The sequence below is a fragment of the Arvicola amphibius genome, chromosome 15, assembly GCF_903992535.2.
Source record: "Arvicola amphibius chromosome 15, mArvAmp1.2, whole genome shotgun sequence".
Classification (NCBI taxonomy): domain Eukaryota; kingdom Metazoa; phylum Chordata; class Mammalia; order Rodentia; family Cricetidae; genus Arvicola; species Arvicola amphibius.
Window position 1 is genome coordinate 47,357,551 of NC_052061.1, and position 18,209 is coordinate 47,375,759.

Sequence of the window (18,209 nt, forward strand, 5' to 3'; positions counted from 1 at the left end):
GAGCCAGTGAGCCTTGGGTCAACTTGTGTCCCCTGGGCCCTTGGGTTGAGTTCATTCTTCTCAGCTGATATCATGAGGCATCTTGGTCTGGAGGAGAAAGGAAATGATTCCCCTGGAATGTTCCATCTAGGGGTTGTTACTTGGATCCGGGAGGTCACAGGAGCTGGAGGATAGAAAGAATAGTATGTTTGTGTGAGATTGTGTGTGAGAATGCTTGCATGTGTGTGTGTGTGTGAGAGAGAGAGAGAGAGAGAGAGAGAGAGAGCACCCCTGTGAGCAAGTAGGTGAATGAGCATGAATGTATGCATATGTGAGCATGTTTGTGTGTAAGCCTATGTTTGGACACACACCTGCATCCGTGTGAGTGTGTTTGTGTGTATACATGCTTGTGTGTGTGCATGTGTGTCCTTCTCCAACATAAAAAAAAATCATGTCTAGAAACAGAGTGGGAGACCCAGAACCACAAGGCTATGACCCATAGCTGCCATTTAGTCTCCAGCAAAGAGCTGCCAGTCCTACCACAGGCGACTTCTTCAGAGGGCTTCCATCTCTCAACAAGAGTAAGTCAACCTGGAAGTCTTGTCCCTAGGATATGGCATCATGGCAATGCATTGCTGTGCAGACACGTGTTGTGAGTGAGGGGTGGAGCCCAGACCTCCACTTTGACCTTGAGGTTCATCTCTTCCCACTCAAGCTTTCTAAACACCAGCAGAGCCGCCATGTTTATCCCGGAGGGGGGGTAAACATTGTCCCTTCCTTCTAGTTGACAGCTCACTGAAGCCAGTGGGAAAGACCTTAGGCTCAGCACCCGCCCCTGAAGCAGGAGCCCAAAGCTTGCCAATGAGAAGGAACTGTCAGATGTCCACAGCAGATATAGTCACTGACACTCAGACAGGAGTGGCCAAAGGACCCGGGAGCCAAGGCATGAAGGTGGGTGTGGCCTGTGAACAGGCAGGAGCCATCTGAGATGTGGGGTGTATCTTGCAGTCCCTGAACAACCTAGATCAAATTCCCACAAGGGAAGGGTCACCATAGACACTCAAGACTCCAGTTCCACGTCCCCTGCAGCTTCCCAGTGGAGCCTTTCAGCCTAGAAAACTGACCACTGAGGTGAGGTGTGTGGCTGGGGGAAGGGATGGGGGTGTCTTACAAAGCATGCACATGCACACATAGGTGTGGAGAATGCCCTCTGCAGCAGCTGAGCAGGGTGGGCAGGAGATGACACGCGTGTCTGAGGATTGCCACCCCTAGAATGCAGTGAGGGAAGGTCGGAAGCCATGTGGAGGTCCCGGGGCTGATTAGAACCATTTGTGGGGTCAGCACGAGGCAGGTCTGCGAGCTGCGAGTGAGGACAATGTCAGCTCTGTTCTGCTCCAGAGCAGATGCCAACGTTGCCTCTGACTTTACAGCTTTTTCTTGGCTGTGCGGGTGAAAGAGCTGATTAAAAACGGGCCGCTGGATGCTCGACAGCCTCCCGGAATGTGGTACAGGACGCGCCGGGCCTGGGCCATAATCCTCGCTGGCTCCAGCTCCCACGGAAAATGTGCAACCCGCGCGTCCAGCCTCGAAGGCCAGAGGCTCAGGGGTTGCCCACACTCTCTGGGCCTCCTGCCAATTCGGACCCAGGGTCCAGACCTTGATAGTACTGAGCAGCAAGGGCACCTCCAGCCTTCCTGGGACTGATGAACCTTCAGCACCGAATGGACCGTCCCCTCCAGATCCACGTGCCGAGCTGCGGCAGCCTGGTGTAGGTAAAACCCAGTAAGCCCGGGGCATTGGGTTTCAGAGACAGTCACTGTGTGGTCTGTGCCGAGTGCCAAGACTTTCCAACCATACATTTGGACAGCGGTTACTCAAGTTTGGGTAAGAAAACACTTACCCAATTTCCGAGCAGACTGTGGAGTAAGGGGCCTGTACCAGACACGGGCATTGCAGCGTACTTCCCAGAAGCGTGGCCCTGGCCACGTATGTCCACGGGGCTCACGGGGCAGCGGCCATGTCTGGCCCTGAGCCCCATCCACGAGATGGCAAACTCCCTGGAGCCCTTCTGCGACGTCCACACCACCGGTTCCCCGCCAGAAGGTCGAGGCTCCCGAGAGGGAGCTGGAATGCTGATTGGAAAATGAAAACACTCAGTTAACGAGGAGCCAGAGGAGGCTGGAAATGCCAAAGCTGGAAGGAGCTTTGGAGAGGGGCGAGCTCGGGTCTCCAGGCCTCGGAGGCCTTGTCCATAAAATAAGGGGGGGGGGGGAGGGTGAGGGAGGCAAGCCTGGGCCACCCAAGGTGTTCGCGGCTCAGCTGGCCTCAGACCCCTGACCCCACGCAGGGTCACCATCCACATGTCAGGCCTCATCTACGACAGATCCCTGGAAGCTGCCTCTGGGAACGCAAACACATCTGCTCCTGACAGAGGGAGGGACCAGCCCATACAAGGGCACGATCCCACCTTTTCTTCCCAGGGTACCAGAGATGGGGCTGATCCCAGAGTTCTGCTGACGAAGGCTCCTGGGTACACTACACAAGGATTCTGCTGCAGATCGGCGAGTCTTGTGCTGTTGGAAAGAAGGAAGAGAGGGAAGAGGGAAAGCAGCGAGCAAGGGACAGTAATAGTACATGCGTGACAGCATGTGTATGTCTGCACAATGTTTCTGAGGCCCTTCCTCACCCCATTCCCGGCTACCAACATGCCACCATGTGCTGGTCACTGGGAATATCAAGATGCCCATGTGTAACCCCTGCAGAAATTACCAGTCAGGTGTAGAAGGCATTGGGATGCTGTAAGAAGCCAGATAATTCTCCCTTCCCATACGATGGGCAGGGACACGTGCTCACTTCCTCAAAGCCCAGCATCCAGCAGACTGACAGAAACCTGGAACTGGTTGGTTGGTAGCTGATGTTGACTAGCTGTTTGATTAGCCAGCTAGTTACTGCTTGTTACTACTTGTGACTATGGTTGGTTGGTTGGTTGGTTGGTTGGTTGGTTGGTTGGTTGTTGGCTAGGTGAGAGCAAAACCTAGATCTAACCAACATAGTCATCTAAATTGGAGATGGATTTCGGGGTTTAAAGCCAAAGAGATCTCTCACGTCTCTGTCACTTCAACATTCTGTGGTCTCGAGAAAGTTCTTCCACGGCCTTATCAACAGATGAAGGTGTTCACTGCAGAAGCCTGGCAACCTGAGTTTGATCCCTTGAGCCCACGTAAAGGGGAAAAGGGAGAACAAACTCCACAAAATTGTCCTCTGATCTCCACACACATCATGCACACATGTTCCCATCCATCATGATGATGATGATGATGATGATGATGATGATGATGATGATAAATTTGAATGTTTAGAAAAGAAAGTTCCTTCTGGAAGACTAATTGGGAAAAGGGCAGAGATCTACAGTGGGAAGAGATAAAAAGGAGGTAGTGGGAATGAATTGTGATCAAAATGTTATAATAAACCCATTGCTATACATTATTGATATGCAATAATAAAATGAATAAATAAATCTCTTTAATTGAGCCTCATAGCTCACACCAGTAATCCCAGAAGTCTGGACACCAAAGCAGGAGGATCAGCACATGATCAAAGTCAGCCTGAGCTACCAAAAGAGACTCTCAAATACAAAAGCAAACGCCAGAAGTCCCTTCACATTGGTCCCCTCCAATCTCCAAGTTCCCCGCTACACAGCAGGTTTGTGTCAAAGCCTCTACAAGTAGCATCCACAAGGAACAGAAGTGCACTCTGTAAGTGGTGGGCATTGTCACCTGATCAGCATAGATGAAGGACTCAATATATGACATGTAAGATGTGCTTGCCACAACCCCACCAGGCAGCACTTGGAGATTCTGTACATGGTCTCCATTTAAATCTAGCAGTCCCCATGAAGAAGGATGACAGATCGTGCCAGCCATTGCATGACGAGAGCCAACCTGAAACTCAACAAGGTGTTAAAAAAAAAAACATTTGCAGGGGTTTCAAATGCTGTGGGACTCAGAGTAGGAGACAGCCACCTGGGATGAGGAACCAGCTCAAAACACCAACTCTTTGGGAGGGAAAGCTCCAGGAATAAATATTTGTACTTTGTAAAATACAGCCACGCCCAGAGCAAGAATGGTGACTGTTGTACCAGTATTTGAGAGGTGGAAACAGGAGGATCAAGAGTTCCAGAGCATCCTTGTCTGCACTGCGAGCTCTGGGCTGTGGATTCAGCCCCAGCCCGTTCCTGCCGCCCGGCTGCTCCTCACTACACAGGGCCAGCTTGGGGAAGATGAGACCCTGTCTCGAAACAGCAAATAAATAAATAAATAAATAAATAAATAAATAAATAAATAAATAAAGCATACTCACATCTCACGCTCATGAAGGTCATATTTAATGTTTCCTATCCATTTCCAGATCAGAAACGGGCCCAGGCTCCAGTAAACCTCAGGTTACTAAGGCTAAAAGCCCCCTGCCTTTCCGGTGCCAGGGCACACTTCCAGAGTTCTGGAGCGAAAACATGTACTGAACACAAACCTTGTATCCCAGAACATCTCTGAAACTGGTGTCCCACGAACTAACCCAGACAGGTAGGTGTTCTTAATTTCCCATTTAAAAATCCCAAAGACATTTTGGATGTGGTGGATGGTGGTGCATGCTTATAATCCCAGCACTTGGGAGGTAGAGGCAGCTGGATCTCTGTGAGTTTGAGGCCAGCCTGGTCTACAGAGCAAGTTCCAGGACAGCCAAGGCTACATGCACACACACACACCACCACCACCACCACCACCACCAAACAACAACAACAACAAAAATCTGTCTCAAAAAAAAAAAAAAAACAAATAAATAAATAATAAACTAAAAATCCCAAAGAGCTATAAATGAAAAATAAAATTTTGGACACATCATACAAATCTAGAAAGTATCGTGACAGCTGGGTCATGGGCTCAGCTCTCTCACATGCCCTGTTGACAGAAGACCAGGATGCTGTGAAACAGAGATGGCTTCCTCCTGCTTCCTGGTCATATCTGACTTTTATATGGAAGTATTTCACTTTCACACCGCTGTCCTACATGCGTCCCCCCCCACACACACACACACATTTTGTTGGTAGATAAGACACAACGATGGAGAATATCAGTGAATTAGAAGATTGAGCTAATGGACCCTACAGAACGTTGCACACACACACACACACACACACACACACACACACTCACAACCCACTAAAGTAGAAAACATGCAGGGGAGTTAGAGACAAAAGATAAAATAAGTAGTTCTAACCTGAGCCTCAGAACATTCCTAGAAAATAAAACAGATTGAGAAAGATGTTTTAAAATAAAACATATGAGAAAGATGCTTTAAAATGAATTAAATTCTAAAACATTTCAAAACCCAAGACTCAAACAAGATCATGAGTATTTGGTCTGAAGGAGCACGCTGACTCACCAAGCAGTTCGGGATGAATGGAGAGACGATGATGACTACATAGTGGTTAATGGTGGCTAGACAAGAGGGTGGGTGCATGACGGACAGATGGATGGGTGGGTAAATCATGGGTAGGTGGTAGAAGATGAATGACATACTTGTGGAAAGACTTTCTAAGAATGGGGAGATGACTTAGTGATTAAAAATATTGACTTCTCTTCCAGAGGACCCAAGTTCGATTCTCAGCATCCACATGACAGCTCACAACTATCTGTAACTCCAGTTCCAGGGAATCCAACACCTTCTTAGGATTTCCTCAGATACCAGGCACACAAATGTGGTACCCAGACATACATACAAACAAAACACCCATGCACATTAAATAGATATAGATGATGGATAGATAGACAGACAGACAGACAGACAGACAGACAGACAGATAGATGCTTTTAAATAGAAAGACACTTAAACCATTTGGAAAGCAATGTGGGAAACTTGCTAAATAAATTAATAAGAATTTTAAAATGAGAGACAAACATGCAAATCATAAAAGTCGATTAATTGAAGGATGCTGAAGAGGCAGCAAGAGTGACTTTTCAGTGGGAGGTGGGTGTAAGAACGTAAAGACCTGAGAGTGACTGAGTTCCTTCCAATTGCTCTAGAAAGAAAATAACCATCCCATAGTGTCCAAACAGCTAAGGAGTATTTGCCGTTATCACCATGACCACTCAGAGCAGCAGCTTCACCATCATTACCATCGGCATCACCCAAACCATCTTTCCCGTCAGAGGCATTATCGTGACCACCAGCGCATCATCACACCACGGCCATCACCGTTGTCACTCCCATTACCGTTATTTCTAGGCATCGCTACTGTGAACACGGCCCAGCACATTTCTCTTCACTCATTTTTCCCTGGATCCACGCATTTTACCCTCAGGAGACCCTCGGGGCCACAGGTAGAATCAAGGTTACCATCTTGCAGATGAGAAGTGGCAAAGACACAGAACGTGATGCCTGTCCCACAACTGAGAACGCCTAGCTCGATGCCAGTGGGGCCGTGCCCATACCCCCTGTCCTGCCTCCCGTCTCCTGCTGAGTTCATGGTATCCGCTCCACTGTTTTGCAAAGGGCCCTCCGCTGTACCTGGAGCCAAACACATTCATCAACGCCATTCGCGGGGGCTTATGAAGACCCAGTATGGCCCCGAGCTCATTCAAGGCCCTCAAGACCCTGAGGTAGATCGTGCATGGCTCATTTCGTCACGCGCTGATGGAAAATGCCAGGGAAAACATCTTATAAGTTTAAAAACACAAACAAGCATATTAAAAGCTTTCCAAGGTGTCCGTTATAAAAAGCATGGGTGTGAGGGCACTGAGCCTGGTGGAAGGGACGGCCAGGAGAGATGTGGCGGGAGGCCCCGCCCCTGCCCCCTCCTCAGTTCCCTGGAAAACTGTTTTCACAGGTGGAAAATGACTGCATTTCAATCGGGATCAAATCCCAGCAGCCCTGGCAGCCTTCACAAGCGCCCACGCGGAGCAGAGCTGGTTTGGCTAACTTCCCACCCTATAGCTGATTTCTGCAGGTCTCTGGATATTAAAAAAAGGAAGAAAAGAAAAAGAAAAAAAGATAAACGTAACTGAAACCCAAATGCATGCCTGGGCTTGCTCCTGCCCAGCACATGAGAGGGTGTCTCCCGGCTTACACTGCATGTCTTCAACACACTGTCTTTAAATACTGCAGACTTAACAGTCATGATGCCGTGTGTAAAATCTTTATGAAGCCCCAATCTACAGCAGCACAGTAATCTCCCACCCCACGGCTCCCCACCCGACCCCCAACAAAGCATGCAGTGTGCAGAATGCAGTGGAGGGACTCAGTCCTCCTAAACCATGAGGTCCTCAGGGTTGTCCCTGTCCCAGCAGTCTCCCAGCTGGCCCTGACAACTTCTGAGACTCGAAAAGGAAAGGCAACTAAAGGTTCCAGGGATTCTGAAGCCTATGTTTCATGAGAAGGACCTTAGAGCACTTTTAACAAGGTCTGTGAATGTTGCAGCAGGCCGGGGTCCTGCTCTAATCACTTGGCGGATAGATAGATAGATAGATAGATAGATAGATAGATAGATAGATAGATAGATAGATGATAGACAGATAGATAGATGATAGATAGATAGATAGATAGATAGATAGATAGATAGATAGATAGATAGATAATGGATGGATAGATGGATGGATAGATGATAGATATAGATAGATAGATAGATAGATAGATAGATAGATAGATAGATAGATAGATAGATAGATAGATAGATAGATAGATAGATAGATAGATAGATAGATAATGGATGGAAGGATAGATAGATGATGATGATAGATAGATAGATAGATAGATAGATAGATAGATAGATATCTCGGGGGCCAGCATTCTCCTGAGAGCCACTGTCATCACAATTTATCTCACAGACTAAAGCACAGAGAGATTAACCAGGTTGCCCAAAGATGCACAGGCAATAGAAGATAGGGCCAGTATTTGAACCCTGGGGACAACAAGCATGGAGCCTGGGGGGCAGTAGAAGAGGCTGAATCTCGCTATGTACCCCAAGACAGCCATGAATTCTCAGCAAGCTTCCTCAGCCTCCCCCGTCTGGCATTGCAGGTGGGTGCCCGCACACCCAACTAGCTCTCAGTTCTTCACCATTGTACTCCCTGCCAGTGTGGGTGTCTCTGCTACTCAAGCTGCACTGAATTGAAAGCTTCCCCACTAGACTATGACCCCGTCCTTCAGATGAAGCACGCATCCCAGACAAGACGTCAGTGTGAACTAGAAAAGATTTTGCCTCTTTGGAGAGCACGGCCCTGTCATACTTTGGGAAGAGCCAGAAATGTATCAAAATAAGAGTTCATTTCTATTACTTTGGGAAGAACCAGAAAAGCGTCAAAATAAGAGTTCATTCCTTACTACTCAGTGTGAATTACGGTAGTGTGAATGGAGTCGTTAGGGTTGCACAGTGTGCAGCTTGAGCAACTACACACATCAGACCTCCCATCCAGCCTCAACTGGTCAGTGTGCCCCAGTAGGAGGTGCACTTCCTGGAGTCCTTCCTTGTGACGTCACCATTAACCCTTCGGGTGATGCCGGGAGCATGTTTTCAGAAAGTACTTAAAACTACCCAGCCTTGTTCCCCTCATCCTCCCAGCCTCCTTTCTGGGTTTTCAGCCTCCAGTGCCCCCCATTTCTCCACCCAACCCCCATCTCTCAATCCAGGTGGTTTTCTCCAGGAGCCTCCTAGCCCAGCTTCCTTACCGTGGCTTTGAACATCATTCAGGCTGGCCAGCCTTATCTATCCCCTCAAGAAAATATCAGGCAGAGGTTTCAACTCTGTGTCACCCTATGAACAAAGAGCCACCTGGGTTAGCCCACACAAAGGGACTCATTCCAGTAATCCCAGAAGCACTCAGAAGCCTGAAGCAGGGGCGTAGCTTTAAATTCAAAACCAACCAGGGCTCCATTAGTGAGTCTATCTCCAGAAACAGGGCTGGGGGCGTGGCTTACTTGGTAGAGTACTGGCCTAGCCTGTACAAAGAACCTAGGTTCCAGGCCCCACACAGCAAAAACCAGGCAGGCATGGTGGTGCTCACCTATAATCTAAGCCCTCAGAAAGTGAAGGCAGGAAGGTCAGAAGTTCAAGGTCATCCTTGGCAACATAGCATATGAGACCGGCGTGAGACCCTGTATCAAAGGGGACAAAAACCTAGCAGTCCACTCCAAGTTGAACGCCCCAGTAATCGCCTATTTGCCCTGGATCTTGCTGGGACTCAATTGCATCCCTCGACTCTTGAAGTCACTTCACAGCTGACGAGGGTTCAAGCTTCAAGACTCTACTGAGTCAAGGGGACTCAGAGTCAGGCCTTTCTCCCTCAGGCTGGAGGAGCCCAGGGCCTGGAGGGAGCACTCTGCAGTGTACCTCTTGCCTCTGTTCCAGCTGCTGCGGATCGCTGTCATTTTCTGAAGCCGGCAATAGACCGTTAACTGATTCAAGCCACTGTATTTTGCTGCGTGGCCTCACCCTTTTATTTTTTTTCCAAATTTCACACGAGAGGACCATGTTGGAGCCTGGACAGGGACAGTCCAGATAAGTATTGGTTACATCTTATCTGAAACCAACACCTGCAGCAAGGGGCAGAAAACAAGATGGGCAGTTGTCATTGAGGTGCCTGCCAACTCCGGGTGACACACAAACCGTCACCAAAACCAATGAAATGCCAGTATTTTACAGTCAGTTAGATGCTGTGAGGAACTCTGTGGGCAGGGGGAAGAGGATCAATGGGAAAGGAACGGGTGAGGGTGATAGAGCAAAAACATCAAAGTACAATAATAACACTCATCTCGAAACAGCAAATCTTATCGTCACCAAGGGAAAGGAGGGATAAGAAGTAGTCTCTGAGTGTGTCAAACATGCCTGAATGTGACCCTACATAACCCTATGGAATAAAAATAGTTTTTGGATATGTGATGTGTGCGTGTTTGGGTGCATGCATGTGCACACACATATCAAGCACCAAAAAGGAAAATATAAAGCTATTATTTTGTACACACGCGAAAAGTAATAATATTGTTTTCAGTGTTTTACATAAGTCAGCTGGTTATTCTATCACAATATTCTTAAAATACCATTAAAAGCCCAACACTCTACTATCTTTGGTTAACTGAAGAGGATCAGAGCGAGAACCACATCATTGCTGAAACTAAGAACCAGAAGGGGAGAGACCCAGCATCTCACCCCAGAGCTGAGAGACAGGACATTCCACCATAGGTCTGACAGGCAGGTACATGGCGTGTGTCTCTATCATACACAGGTCAACGATGGGTGAAGGAAGGAAAGAGGGAGAGAGAGAAAGACTGACCCTGCTCAGTTGTGAGAGTCATGGTGGCCGTGAGGTCAGCGTGAGAAAGGTGGTGTCGGGTAAATCTGCATGACTGACAGTCACCCTAAAAGAACAGTCCGGGGCCCATCTCCCCAAAACTCAGAGGCGCCTTTCTGGAAGTGCCTAGAAGGTGAGCAAGTCCCTCACATATGGCAGGCCTTGGGATCCTCTCTAAACAGGTTGAATTCTTGTAAACTCTCCAAGAAAGTCCCAAATTCCATCCTTGTAACCCCAAACCCGGGACCCTAATGGGACAGGCGGTTTCCATTTTCCTCAGCCTCCTACTTTTCCAAACAGGACAGGAAGATGAGTAGTCTTCAAAGAATTCTTCGTGTTCATACGAAAAGGCAGATTCCCATCTGCCTGGAGGTTGCTTTTGGGCCAAAGCCACAGGGATCATGGAGTGCCTTTGGATGCTCTGATGAGCTCCTGGACGCCCAGCAAGGAGTAGGCCAGCCCCGCTTTGCAGAGCCCCCTGTCCCAGCCTGGGCTTTGCTCCCTGCTCCCCGGAGCTCACTGGGACCTGCAGCATCTGGCAGGCCTCCCACTCGCGGGGCTGGCGGGCCTGCAAAGCTCACATCTGCTGCCCTGGCCACAGTGATCTCTGTTCCTACCGCCAAGGCCTGTGGTGCCAGCCCCACGTCGAGAGCAGGATTGTGGTGGTCTGTCTGTGTTTGTTGAAATTGGGCCTGGAGCAAGGGCCTCGCCGGCGAGACTCCCTGGAATGTGCGCAAGCCCTGTGCAGCCAGCTCTGTCAGCAAGCTCAGGAAACGGCTGCAGGGCTGGGCCAGCACAGGCTCCCCCCAGAACACACCATCAGGAGGGGACCAAGGGACAGACGCAGCTGCTGGGACAGAGGTCTCTTTTGTGTGGACACCACCATCCTCTCTGGGTTTGCAGTGTGAGGCCCTGACTTATCTGGACCAAGTAGGAAAATCAAATAGGAAAGTAGAATTTTTTTCGTTTGACCAGCAGAGAGTTTTCCAGAAAGAACTAAAGCATGCTGTGTTTGAAGCTGCTAGCATAGGCTCTGAGCACTGGTGCTAACGTAAGCAACGGTGATATGTTAGGAATCTACAGGGTATTTTGCCTGCATTGATCTCTGTGGCCCGCAGGCCTGGAGAGGCCAGAAGATGGTGTTGGATCCCCTAGAACTGGAGTCACTACAGTTGTGAGCCACCATGTGAGTGCTGGAAATCAAACCCGGGTCCTCTGGAAGAGCAGCCACCTCTCTGGCCCATTGTACTAATTTCCAAATGAGACTATTCCCAAGGCTTTCCCAGCAGAGGGGGCAGCTCAGTTTCCCAACACGGAGGGGTGTGGAGGAGTGCCGCCTGCCAGTGGGAAAACCGCAGCTCACTCTCCACTCTGTGAATCTGGGGGCCATCCCCAGCAGCTCTAGTGGCTGCTCCCAAGGACCAACTGTGGCTGGATGCAGGGCTCGTGAAGTGAAGGGCAGCTGGCAGGGTATCTGTCACATCTGTCTGTGGCAGACAGGGTTCCTTAGGCTCTAAGTGAAGCCCAGGGGCACTCGTGGCAGGGGAGAGCAGGCAGGGTAGATATGTGAGGCCAGAGTGGAGATCCAGCTGAGGCTGCCACCTGAGAGCGAGAGTTTCAGAATGCTCAGGGGGTCAGAGGACCAACGGGGCTAAGCTCCAACTTACAGAGATCCCCCTGCCTCTGCCTCCCAAGTACTGGGATTAATGGTGTGGGCCACCACTGCCCGGCCTGGTTTGATTTCTTAATGTCCTGGAATGTGTAAGAAGGGAGTAACATTTCTTATGTTGGTCAGGGTAGAACAAGGGAGTATGTGCCAGGCAGCTTTGCCCATCTGCCGTGTAACAAATCGTTCCCCCACCCCCACGGCTTAGAACAACATTCTCTGCTGTACTCATGCTACCATTGGCCTGTAGTATAAGTACTACAGGCTCTCCTCCCTCTCTCTCTCCCTCCCTCTCCCCCCCACTCTCTGTCTGCTGTGCTACTCCACTTGGCTTGCCCCTCTGACTGGGTTGAATACAAGAGACTCATAGAGGGGTGGGAACCAATGCCACGTCCTTTGGTTCTGTTGTTCAAGTAGCCACAAGTCCATCCCAGACCCAGGGGAGGGGTGTGAGCTCCGGTGGGGAGGAAGTCACCGCACAGGAGTGCTGGGACAGAAGCCGATACCAGGGACATCCCATGGTTGATTGAGTAGTGCTCTCTGGCTCTACTTGTTTGCAAGACGTTTGCTGCCTGGAGGGAGGAGAGTCCCTTCACGGTGACATTGTGACCCAGCAGCTAGGGCGTAACACTAGAGCAGTGGAGCTTTTGAGTCCAGTTCTAGAACATCCAAGGGCTGTGTAGATCACCATGGGCAGAGTGCAGTAGGTGTTCAATTAACCCAGAGTGCAATAGACGTTCTAACTGGCCTGGAGCTCCCCAATCTAGGCTGGCTAGACAGTGAACCCCAGGATCTTCCTGTCGTGGTCTCCCCAGCACCGGGATTACAAGGACACACCACGATGCCCAGCTTTTACACACAGCTTTGGCTCAGACTCACAAGTACTCATGCATCTGAAGCAAACACTTTACCCACTGAGCTACGACCCCAGGTCTTCAGCAGAGCTTAGCAGTACCGGCCGGGGCACGGCCTGCCTCACCACCTTCAAGAGGACCATGGCTCTCCAGGACATTTGGCGGGAGGCCTTCATAGGCAGCCGAGCTCCTAGGAACATAGTCACACGGGATCTCACACAAGGATGCGAACACACATGTGCAGTAGCACTCACTGGAGCAAAGTGTGCAACAGCAAAGACTCGGAGAGTTTACCCAGAGGGAATGGCTCAGCGAACCACAGGGCAGCCATACAAGATCTCGGTGAAGCTGAGAAGGGAGGCGGAAGCTCTGACAAGAAGGATGGCCCACGGCTCATGTTAAGTGAAGAGCGCGGGCTGCAGACCCTCGAGCCTCCTCTAATCCCATTTGTGAAAGAAAGCATAAATACACGGGATTGTTTACACAGACCCTGGAAGTTCTGAACACGGTGACATGAATCTCTTCACCAGTCCTTCTGAGAACCCTCAGCCTTTGCCACTTTGCTTCCCTTTTCCATCTCTTGAACTGTTTCCAAGAGCAGCATGCTCGGGGCGAGCAAGCGTGCCCTTCCTCTGTTTGCTGTTATGGAAAAAGTCAAACGTATGCCACAACAGAGGGGAGCCCCAGTGTTCCCATCCCCAGCTTTCAAAAGCACGGGCTCACATCCAAGCCCGCTTCATCTCCACCCTGCCCTCCCAGTCCCCACCCTTCTGCACACCCCAACATCTCATGATGTCCCAGTGATGGAAAAGTGTCATGTGGGTGTCCTGATTGACAACTACTCATTACACTGTAAATTATTCTGCAACAGCCTGCCTCTACCAGAATTCAAATAAGGGCTCCACGTTGTGTTAGTGTTTTGTTTGGGTTTGGTTTATTTACGTGTGATCCTGTGTGGGCATGAGTGCGGGCATGGGTGAATGGGTGTGCATGCATGTACCATGACCCATGTGTGGAAGTCAGAGGGCAACTTCCTGGAGTTGGTTCTCTCCTTCGACCGTATGGGTCATGGGGAAGAGGTGGGATAGTCCAATACTTTTCCAGCAGTCAGCCAGACCCCTCCACTGCCCCATAGCTTTGGGACTGAGGACAGTTTACTCAGTAGGCATGATACCCTCCCCACCAATGCTGCTCCATCTGTATTATGTAGCGACAGCCTAGCCCAAGTCTCTGAGGGCTGCTGCACACTGTCTGTCAATCTATAGCATGAAGGTTCAGGGCTAATGCCCTGCTAGGACCATCAGTGTCGCAGAAGCCCCCGGGAAACCATCCATTCTTACCCTGTGCACGTTCTCCGACAGTACCAAAGATAGAGAGTACCACTTGCCCTCAGTGAAACCCCCGGGGCCACATGTGTCGCAGAGATGCTCTGTGGGGATTACGTTATCTTTGTATCAGGCAAGATAACCAACTATTTAGGCCAAGCTCTGCCACTCAACTCCTCTGTGTCAAATTCACACAAACCATTTCCAGGCTCTGGCCTGTCCTAGACACTTTCCTGGTCGCTGTGACAAAATACTGAACAAAGCCGGGAAAGGAAGGAAGGGATCACTCTGGTGCAATCCCCCATGGTGGGGAAGGCACAGGGCAGGAGGCTGCTGGTCTCACCGAGTCTGCAGTCAGGAAGCAGAGCGAGGCGAATGCCCATTCTCGGCTCATGCTCTCCCTTATGCCATCCAGGACGGCATCCACAGGACAGCGCTGCCCACATTTAGGGAGGGTCCTCCCTCTCCATTGAACCTCTGGAACCATCCTCCTCATAACCACATGGAGGGTGTGTTTCCATGGTGACTCTAAACTCAGGTCTACTGGTTGGTTCTCACCATCAGGGTGAGACGACCTGGAGAAGGTGCCACCTTGATTGAACCGTCGCTCCCATCAGATCGGCCGGCGGCCGTGTCCAGGAGGAATTATCTCAACTGATGATTGACAGGTGAGGGCCCAGCCCACTGTAGCGAGTGTCATTCCTGGGCAAGCGGGCCTGGGCTGTATAAGGAAGCTAGCAGAGGAAGCCAGGGAGCAGCCTTCCTCCCTGGCCTCTGCATCAGTTCCTGACTTGACTTCCCTCAATAACCTGGAAGTGTAAAATGGAATAGACCCTTTATTCCCCTAAGATACCTTTGGTTATTGTGTCTACCACAGCCGCAGGACAGCAAACTAGAACATCAACCAAGCTGACAGGGACAAACCATCACATTGTCTTCTGAAGTCTGAGTGCTGCACGTGGTGGCAAGCATAATTATGAGAAAGTCACATGTGGGGCACAAGGGTCATTGATGTGACTCCCCCATATGACCTGGAGACAAGCACAAGGCTAATAATAATAGAGCCTATCGGGAGGCAGAGGCAGGCGGATCTCTGAGTTCGAGGCCAGCCTGGTCTACAAGAGCTAGCTCCAGGACAGGCTCTAGAAACTACAGGGAAACCCTGTCTCGAAAAACCAAAAAAAAAAAAAAAATAATAATAATAATAGAGCCTAAAGGCCTGAGCCTCCTCACCAGGAACTATCCAGGTGAGATATCCAGGTGAGACCACACTTGAGAGGTCCTTTGGGCTAGGGGAGGACTGGGCAGTAATGGGGTCCTGAGAAGAAAGCAAGGACAGTGGTCACTTCAACCACACACTAGCTGCCAGACACGGTGCCGTGGGCCTGCCGCTCCCAGAAGCCCCAGGGAACTGGTAATAGTATGCATTCTGGGGGAACACGGTGGGCGCTCTCCATTCCCCCAGCACATCTCCTATTTTCTAGTACCTCCAACTTCTGATACAAGTCCCCTCTCTACCTGATCCAACACTGCCTTCCAGGGAGGGGGCCATCTGCTCATGACTCCACTCTCAGGGGGGCAAGGGAGAATGTAAGAGCCAATCAGAATCCTTCTCTGAGTGCTTTTAAGGTCCTTAAGCAGGGAGGTTCAATGTCAGACAGAGAAAGGAGGGGTCGGGGGTTTGTGAGGCCACTCGGCCCATGGTGGAAGAAGTTGCTCAGGGCAGGAACCAGGGAGAAAGAGGTGGCAGAAAAGGAGGAAGAAGAAAAAAAAGAAAGAGAATGGTGGGAAAGAAAAAGAGGAGGAAGAGGAGCAGGAAGAGAACAAAGAATAGGAGGAAGAGGAGGAGCCATGAGCAACAGCCGAGTTAGAGTAACTGAACTATCACAAACTGCGGGTGCCCTCACCCCCTCCTGTGGTCCGGATTTCAATGGAGCTAGGGAGGCAGGGACACGGGGTACAGGTCCCCGTCAGGTTCCAGCAGCCAGCTAGGCACAGCCACCGCCTTGTGAATGGGAGCTGTGTTGGAAGCAAGTTTGTGCTTCTGTGTGGGTCGAGGCATGGGGTGCCTCTCCCCTGCCCCCACCCTGACCCACCCAGCACCTGTCAGGAAACACTGACCCCATTGCGAAGCTCGGCTTTACATGGGCTCCGTCTAACACCTTGTAAAGAAGGCCACTGGTGCAGAAGATTAAAGGGCGCCATTAAGTAAGTTGTTTTATTTCTTCTGAGGCCGAAGGGAGGCGAAACCGTGCAAGGACACATCGCCCAGTTGTTTACTCTCGGTTACCAGGCACCGTGAGGTGCCCCCAGAGGCACCTCAGGCGGGTCACAGTGGTGGTTTATAAGGTGTCACTGTTGGGGGGCAGCCAGCGCCAGCCTGCAGGGAAGCTGGAGCAGTCACATGGGTCAGCATGGAAAGTCAGCACCAATAAAAGCTCACAAGGCCCCAGCCCATGGGGACCCTGAAAGAGGTCTGCTTGGCTCTCAAGTCCGGCATGGAATGTATGTCAAGACCCTGCCCATTTGCACTACTGTGCTCCTGCGTGGAGGCCCTCAGGAGCTTAGACTGGCTAGGGACAGAGCAGTGTTTACCATTCTGGTCCCGGGAGAAGGGTGAACTCCACCCGGTACAGCTTGGGGACACTAAGGCTCTCTGGGTGCTGACCCTCTTCTCACCTGTTCTGCCTCAGGAAGCAAAAGGTTTTGGCAAAACCCTCCATGTTGGAGGAACAATAACCAATGTGGATGGCTGGACCCAGACAGAGGACTTTACGTGAGAAGAAGCCAGGAGGAATGGGAGCCTTCCAGACTTGGCAGCACACAGTTACCCCTCACCCATCCCTGTCTCATTCTCCATCTCCCCATCTCTCTTTCCCTGTTTCTTATTTCTCCTCTGTCTTTCTTTTCTCTCTCACTCCCTCTTTTTCCTTTCTCCTCCTCTTCTTCCTCTTCCTCTCCTCCTCCTCTTCCTCTCCTCCTCCTCTTCCTCTCCTCCTCCTCTTCCTCTCCTCCTCCTCCTTCTCCTCCTCCTCCTCCCTCTTCTTCCTCTCTCTCTCTCTCTCTCTCTCTCTCTCTCTCTCTCTCTTTCTCCATGCCTCACCTGGGCATCCCTTCTCACCCTTGGCTGAGCACCCTCCACCTCTCCTGTGACTTCTGCTCCTCTGGTACAGAGTGCCATCCATGTGGGCTAGGTGATGTACCCAGCCCTAAAGAGCAGTATCTGAGGATACAGTTTCTAGATGGGAGGATCTTATTGGCTAACATGGAGCTGACTATGTCCATCTCCAGCCCAAAAACCAAAGGCTAGAGGATATAAGAAAAGTCACCCACCACTCCTTTCTCCCCTCCTAAAGCCATCACAACAGCATACAAAGCCAGGTGTGTTGGCACACACCTTTGACTCCAGCACTCAGAAGGCAGAGGCAAGCAGATCTCTCCGAGTTCAAGGTCAACCTGGTTTATGTAGCAGATTCCAAATCAGTCAGGGTGACATAGTAAAAACCAGTTTTTTTAAAAAAAAAAAAAAAAGGAGAAAGAGAAAGAAGAAAGAAGCTGAATTGCTGAGTTCCTACCATATCTTCTAAAAAACTAAAAAATAAAATAATTTCTAAAAATAAATGTATTTCCAGCTAGGAACAAGGCTCGGTGGTAGAGCATGTGTCTAACATGCACTAAAAAAAAAAAGAAAGAAATGCCGGGCATTGGTGGCGCACGCCTTTAATCCCAGAACTTGAGAGGCAGAGGCAGGCAGATCTCTGTGAGTTTGAGGCCAACCTGATCTACAAGAGCTAGTTCCAGGACAGGCTCCAAAGCTACAGAGAAACTCTGTCTTGAAAAAAATCAAAAAACAACAAAGAAGAAAGAAAAGGTTCATTTCCAAGCTAGCCATGGTGCTGTGCTCCTGTCTTCCCAGCTCTTGGGATGCTGAGGCTTTGAGGGCTACTCAGAGTTCAAGGTCAGCCTACACAGAGAGGGAGGGAGGGAAGGAAGGGGGAGGGTAGGGAAAGAAGAGAAAGAAAATAAAGAGAAGAAAAGAGGAGAA